Source organism: Chinchilla lanigera, unplaced genomic scaffold (assembly GCF_000276665.1).
Source record: "Chinchilla lanigera isolate Chin_1 unplaced genomic scaffold, ChiLan1.0 scaffold00130, whole genome shotgun sequence".
In the NCBI taxonomy this organism is placed as follows: Eukaryota; Metazoa; Chordata; class Mammalia; order Rodentia; family Chinchillidae; genus Chinchilla; species Chinchilla lanigera.
Genome location: NW_004955531.1, coordinates 263223 through 269736, shown reverse-complemented (window position 1 = coordinate 269736; position 6514 = coordinate 263223). Strand labels below are relative to the sequence as shown.

Genomic DNA, 6514 nt, shown 5'->3' with positions numbered 1-6514 from the left:
AGTTTTTGTAGCTTTTTCTACTATTTGGGGCTGACTGACTAATAAACTTATCTTTAAGAATAGTTTGTCCCTTTACTGACCTGGGTCCATATTCTTTCTTACCACCTCACAAATTGAAAAAACAAACCTTGTGATCATTTTTAAAAATTACTTTGAATGTATTTGGACACAAAATAGATGACTAAAAAAAATTAAGAAAACTAGCCACACTCAGTGGCACATGCCTATAATCCCACAACTCTGGAACAATGAGTCAGGAGGATTGGAAATTTCAGCCCAGCCTGGGCAATTGAGCAACATCCAATCTCAAAGTTTAAAAAAGGGAGTCTGGGAAAGTAACTGAGTTTGAAGGCCCTAGGTTCAGTCCCCAGGACTAGGAAAAAAAAGAAAAACAGTCACAGTAATATTGTACTGATGTTAAATTTTCTTACTGTTTCAGTCATTAATCATTGTTAACTATGTTAATTATGCTTATTATCATTAACATTTACATAATTTTAGGCATGGCAATCAAGCTCAGTTCAAGGCTTTTGATTGGGTACTAGATATAAAAAAGGTCCAAAGGATGTGATAATTGGGGAAATTTTAATGTGGGTCATATGACAGATAATAGCATTTATTGGTGCTAAATCTCCTTGATGTCACAATTGTGTTATAATGATGTGAAAGACAGACATGTTCCTTAAAGTCAACAATATGCTTTCAATGATTCAGGAAAAAAATGCAGAGAGAGAAAGAGTGAAAGAAAATGGCAAAAATATACAGCTGATTAATCTTCATGATGGAAATAAGGATGTTCTCATACTATTATCTCAATTTTATATAGTTTGAAACTTTCATACCCATGATGAATGTATATATTTTTTATTGAAAGTATATACAAATATATACTAATAAAATCTTTTAATTAAAAATATTTTAGGCCCAGCATGGTGGTACATGTCTGCAATCTGAACACTCAGGATGCTAAGGCAGGATTGCTGTGAGTTTACGGCCAGCCTGAGCTACATAGTGAGTTCAAGGTCAGCTTGAACTACAGATCAGATTTTTGTCTCAAAAAACAAAAATTTTCTTTATCTTTTTCAGATATGGTCTTGCTATGTAGTTCAGGCTGGCTTTGAGCTCACTTTGTAGCCCAAGCTGGTCTTGAAATCACATTAATCCTCCTGCCTCAGCCTCCCTAGTGCTGGGAATACAGGCATGTTCCACCATGCCCAGCAATCAAAAAAAAATTTCTAAATAAGAAAATAAAACAGTAAAGCTTGTAAAAATAAAAATTCAGGGGAAAGTAACTGTATTTAGTTAAGTAAAGGGACATTTACATTATATCACATTTGTTAAGAGCCTAGAGAGACAGTTTTATAAATTTAAAATAACCATTTTACATGTGATTGGAAATGTTTCAGTGACTTGATGTATTTTAAATATCACGTTGCTGCAGTGGACCTCTTTTATAAATTTCCCAAATTGCCATTAGGACACTGATATTTAACATGTACTGCAAGTACTCTTCACTCCTATAAAAAGCGTCCCAAGCCCAAAAACAATGGTCTCAAATGGACCTGTATAAGAAATGTGCACATGCCTGTAATCCTAGCACTCAGGAGGCTGAGGAAGGAGGATCCTTAAGCATTCAAGACCAGCCTGGGCTACAACGTGAGCTCACAGCCGGCCTGAACTGCATAGCGAGACCCTGAGTCAAAAAGCCAAAAAGAAAAAGAAAAAAAAAAAAAACAGTCTTTCCCCAAATCACCCAGTTAACAATTTTGAAAGCATTGTCACTGTAGATCACATTTACTTTGAAAATCTCCTGCCATGTAGAACACCACCATCATAAACTCACTCAGCCACAAAATTGAGAGTAAAATCCAACTGGAATACATGGTGACTGTGTTTTTCTCTAAAACTTATCACCATAACTGAACTCAAGAGCTATGCTGTCCCTGCAACATTCTGCTTAAAGTTTTAGGCCTTCTTTTAAAAACAAAGAAGCTAAACTAGTGTAGCAATTAGTAAAAGAGGATTGAATAAATTTTACAACAAAGAATTTGACCTAACCAGTCACAGATTTTAGGTTAACAAAGTATTTTTGAAATCTGCAAAATATGGACATGAAGTTAAGAAAAGGAAATGTTTGGCTACACTTATTGTCCAATTTCTTTGAATACTTGCTTCATATCACCTCTGAGTTAGTAAGCTAGAAAAGCATTTTAGATGTTGCAAGATTCCACCTAAGTTCTGACGATAATAGGCTAAGAAAGTATGAGACGAGAAATGAGAGGAAATGTAAACAGAAGTGTAAGGCCCTTTGCCTCCTTTTTCTTACCTTCACTAAGTAGTCTGTTCTTCTGTTTCTGCAGTAATTGACCAAGTAGAGAACAAGCTCGCAGCACTCTGCAGAGGTTCGCCAGTCCTTCACGGGTAAAACCAAGAGACTGAGCTGGTCATTGCATGACCATTCTCATTATAACTGATCCTATGGAAAAAGAGATATTTTTACTTAAGTCTGATTTGTGCTAAATAAGCAGTGGGAAGTCCCAGGAAATGAGGAGGTAATAACTGACAAACCCACATCGAGCTACAGAATGGTATTTCTTCCCCTTTTTTGAAAACTGAAACCTATCTGTGAAACTGTCTCTTGTTTAAAAAATTTTAATGCTACACATTATGTAAGAACCCTAATCATCATAATTGTTCTTCCTATAATAAATTCTTTGGTGACCCTCTTCCTAAAAGAGACCCACAGTTATACATGACTTTGCAAAATGCTCACCACTAATCTATTATCTTTAAAGTATTCTCAATCACTTTTACAATTTTTAAAAATTTAAGCTGGGCATAGTGGTGCATGTCTGTAATCCCAGCACTTGGGAGGCTGAGGCAGGAGGACTGTTGTGAGTCAGAGACCAGCCTGGGTTACAAAGTGAGCTCAAGGTCAGCCTCAATCGCATAGCTAGACCCTGTCTCAAAAACACAAAAATAAATAAATAATAAAATAAAAATCTTTTTAAAACAAAAATTTAAATAAAAAGTTTTCTGTCCAATTACCAAAAGGCAAAGTTCTGTGTACAAAGTGTGGAGAACCAGGCACTCATGTACACTACTAATGAGATTGTAAGCATATTTAGAGGACAATTTCCCAATTTCTGTCAAAATTTTAAATATTTGTACTATACAATTGTTAGAGTGAAGTGTATTCATGTCCACTGATAGAAAAGGATCTCTAAAATATATTGTTATAATAGGAACTCATGTTGTAAATTGTATTTTTTTCTAAATTGTATTTTTAAGGCATATATACACACAATTGTTTATTTAATAGGATATTCATTTTCTACATTGATGCAAAAAATTTTAAAACAAACAATTGTCTTTCTAGAATGAGACTATATTTTGTTCTATATCCTTTTGAAATTTCTGTTATGTGTATGTTTTACTTTTTCATTTTACAACTAGTGTTTTTAAGCAATCTTTAACTTTTTTTAAATTTTATGACCCAAGTGTATAATAATCTACATCTTTTCCGGGGGACAGACAAGACTGTCAGCACAAGGTGAGCTCTTCTTGACACTCAAAAGGGAAAATTTTAAAAATTAAGGTTTTCAAAGTCATTTAACTGATTTACTCTGCTTCAAGTTAACTAACAAACAGTAACATTTTATCCACTGTCCTTTTCTACCTAACTCTGATCACAACTAATTTCTCAACTCTTAATTGGTGAACATTTCCATTAGTCAGTTATGATTGTTTTGTTCAATGTTTGTTAACCTAAAATATAATATTCATTTTTAAAAATTTATTTATTTGGGAGGTACCAGGAATCAAACTCAGGACCTCACACTTGCCAGGCAGGCGCTGCACCACTGAGCTAAATCCCCAGCCCCTAAAATCTAATATTTGAAAGTGTAATAGCATTTTTCTTTGTTAGTATTTCATGATTTTCTATACAATCAGGGAACATTACTTAGATCTAGTTGAAAAGGCACGTTCCTCCATAAGAGACATTTGAAACTACATTTGAAACTACTACAGTACTTTCAAATCTGACTTGACCTGCCACCACAAGAAATACCAGACTCATAGCCCCAAGGGCAAGTTCAGTCAGAGTGTAATTCTACACAATCAGGTTCCAAGGATGTCTCCAGGCTGTGACCTATCAAGGATTTATCTGTCCACAAAAGGTATACAGCACCTTCAGGGCTAAACACTGTCTTGTTTCACAGCCACAACCAAGTGGATACCCTACAGCACTGATGGTAAACCTTTTAGAGACCCAGGGCCCAAACTGGAATTAAAAACAAACAAAAAAACAAGTGGAATCCCAAACCCACATATTTATTGCAAAATGTCAACATTGCAATTAATCCTGAATACTGAGGTTTTAGTTTAGAAAACAACTCCTGGGGCAACTTGGCTCTAGTGCCAACAGAGAGGGTTCTGTGTCTGCTCTGCGGCATGCATGCCATAGGTTCACCACTGCTGCCCTAGAGTGAGTCTTACCTAACTCCAGAAACTCTCTGGTGAGTTCCACAAGAACGCACCTGGAATTGCCATGAAATCACAAATGTGTAGTGATGCCATCTGCTCTGGGTTGGCTTCAGTTACATGTATTTTCCTTACACTTATTCCTCATTTTTCCCTTAAGTTACTCTTTTTTATAAAAATCATCCTTTCCAGGGGGGAAAATTGCAGTCAAAAAGTTGGCACTGTATGAAGGTAGTTTACCATTTCTCCTGTCATAAAACCTAAACATATGAAACTGGCTTTAAACTGCTTTTTCTTTGCTGACTACAATAAAATAGTATTACATCCTTTTGTAGCTGCAATCTTATTATATGATTTTCCATCAACCTCCTGGATGGTAGACAAGAATTATTGCCTTGATTTAAGTTCCTCTAAGTGGATATTATTCCTATTATCCAATTACCTCTGCTGGTGGGAAAAGTATCTTCCAATTTCTTTCCATTATGATATCATCCACACACAGCTCAGTCTCAATCTTCACCACCCTGGCCACCCTATCCTCACCTCTAAGTGCTCTTACTAGCACTCTAAATTTCTCAGCAATAGGCCTTTCTGTCACATCCTATTTGCCAATGTCTAGTCCCTGATAAAGTCCATTATTGCCTTTTCCTAACCAGAGAAAGATGTATATCAGTATATGTTAAATATATATGTATTTCTGTACACACACAAAAACTGATCAGCTCACAAATTTATTCCAGCAAACTTCAACTATATCAAGATAAATTCTGTCTTCCAGCCAGGCGTGCTGGCGCATGCCTGTAATTCCAGGCCTGTAATCTCAGCTCTCTGAAGGCTGAGGCAGGAGGATCTTTTCCAGTTCAAGATGAGCCTGGGCTACAAAGTGAGCTCAAGGCCAGTCTGAACTGCATAGTGAGAGCCTGTCTCAAAAGGACAACATAAATAAATAAACAAATATTATGACATTATCTATGCTATTCTGTACCTTACCTTTTTTCTGTCTAAATTTATTTTGTATGTCTTTGTTTTTTTTTTTTTTTTTGGTTTTTCTCCGGTACCAGGAATCGAACTCATGACCTTGCGCTTGCCAGGCAGGCGCTGTGCCACTGAGCTAAATCTCCAGCCCCTATGTCTTTGTTTTTGAGAGAGGGTCTCCCTACGCAGTTCAGGCTGCCCTTGAGCTCACTTTGTAGCTCAGGCTGGTCTTGAACTTGCAACAATCCTCTTGCCTCAGCCTCCTAAGTTCTGGGATTACAGGCATGCTCCACCATGTCACACTTACCCAGTTGATTTTGTGTCTTTGCACACTATTAGTTATTCTATCTCCCCACTTTCTAATCTCCTTCACTGGTTTCCTGTCAAGTGTGGTGGGGAGCTAGAAATTGAACCAAGGACCTTCACACTGAGATACATCTCCAGATTTTTATTTTTTATTTATTTTTGGGACAAAGTCTCAGTAAATCTCTAAACTCCCCAGGCTGCATTTGAATTTACCATCCTCCTATCTCATCCTCCAAAAGTACTGGGATTGTAAGCATCACCATGCCTGGCTTCATCTATTTCCTAGAACTGAAATTCCCAGTCTTCAATTTTCTTTCTTTCAGGGGACCGGGGATATAGCTCAGTGGTGCAAATGCCTACCGGGCAAAAGCAAGGTTCTACATATCAAATGCAAGGTTCCTGGTACCAAAACAAAACAAACAAACAACCAAACAAAAACATTGTCAATTTTCTTTCTTTCAGTACTTTCCCTTGTTGCCCTCATCAGTTGCCACACCTGCCATTATCTTCTTTGGAGGTCCTGTGTATCAGTATCCCTACACCTGATGTCTGCATCTTATGATCTTATGATCATGAGAATTTCATTTATGAGCATTTGATGACTTAACATAAATAAGGCCAAATCTTTAATCTTTTGTCCCCAAGAATCACATCCTCACTTATCTTTATGGCATTACCTAAACTTACCATCTTAAAACTCTAGGGGCTGGGGATTTAGCTTAGCGGCAAAAGCGTCTGCCTGGCAAGC

The 6514-nt window shown here is 36.8% G+C and overlaps 1 protein-coding gene across 2 annotated transcripts in view; it reads right to left on the bottom strand.

Annotated features, from left to right (window-relative positions):
- The window catches only part of LOC102017498 (chromosome unknown open reading frame, human CXorf21), an 85514-nt gene that overhangs the window by 23391 nt on the left and 55609 nt on the right, over positions 1 to 6514 (bottom strand). Inside the window, exon 3 of one of the 2 annotated variants that reach the window (XM_013507559.1) lies at positions 2327 to 2476. The gene's annotated coding sequence lies outside the window, so the exon portion shown is untranslated. Of the gene's footprint in view, positions 1 to 2326; positions 2522 to 6514 lie in introns of those variants that run through there. The other variant, XM_005410129.2, reaches the window with a different exon arrangement.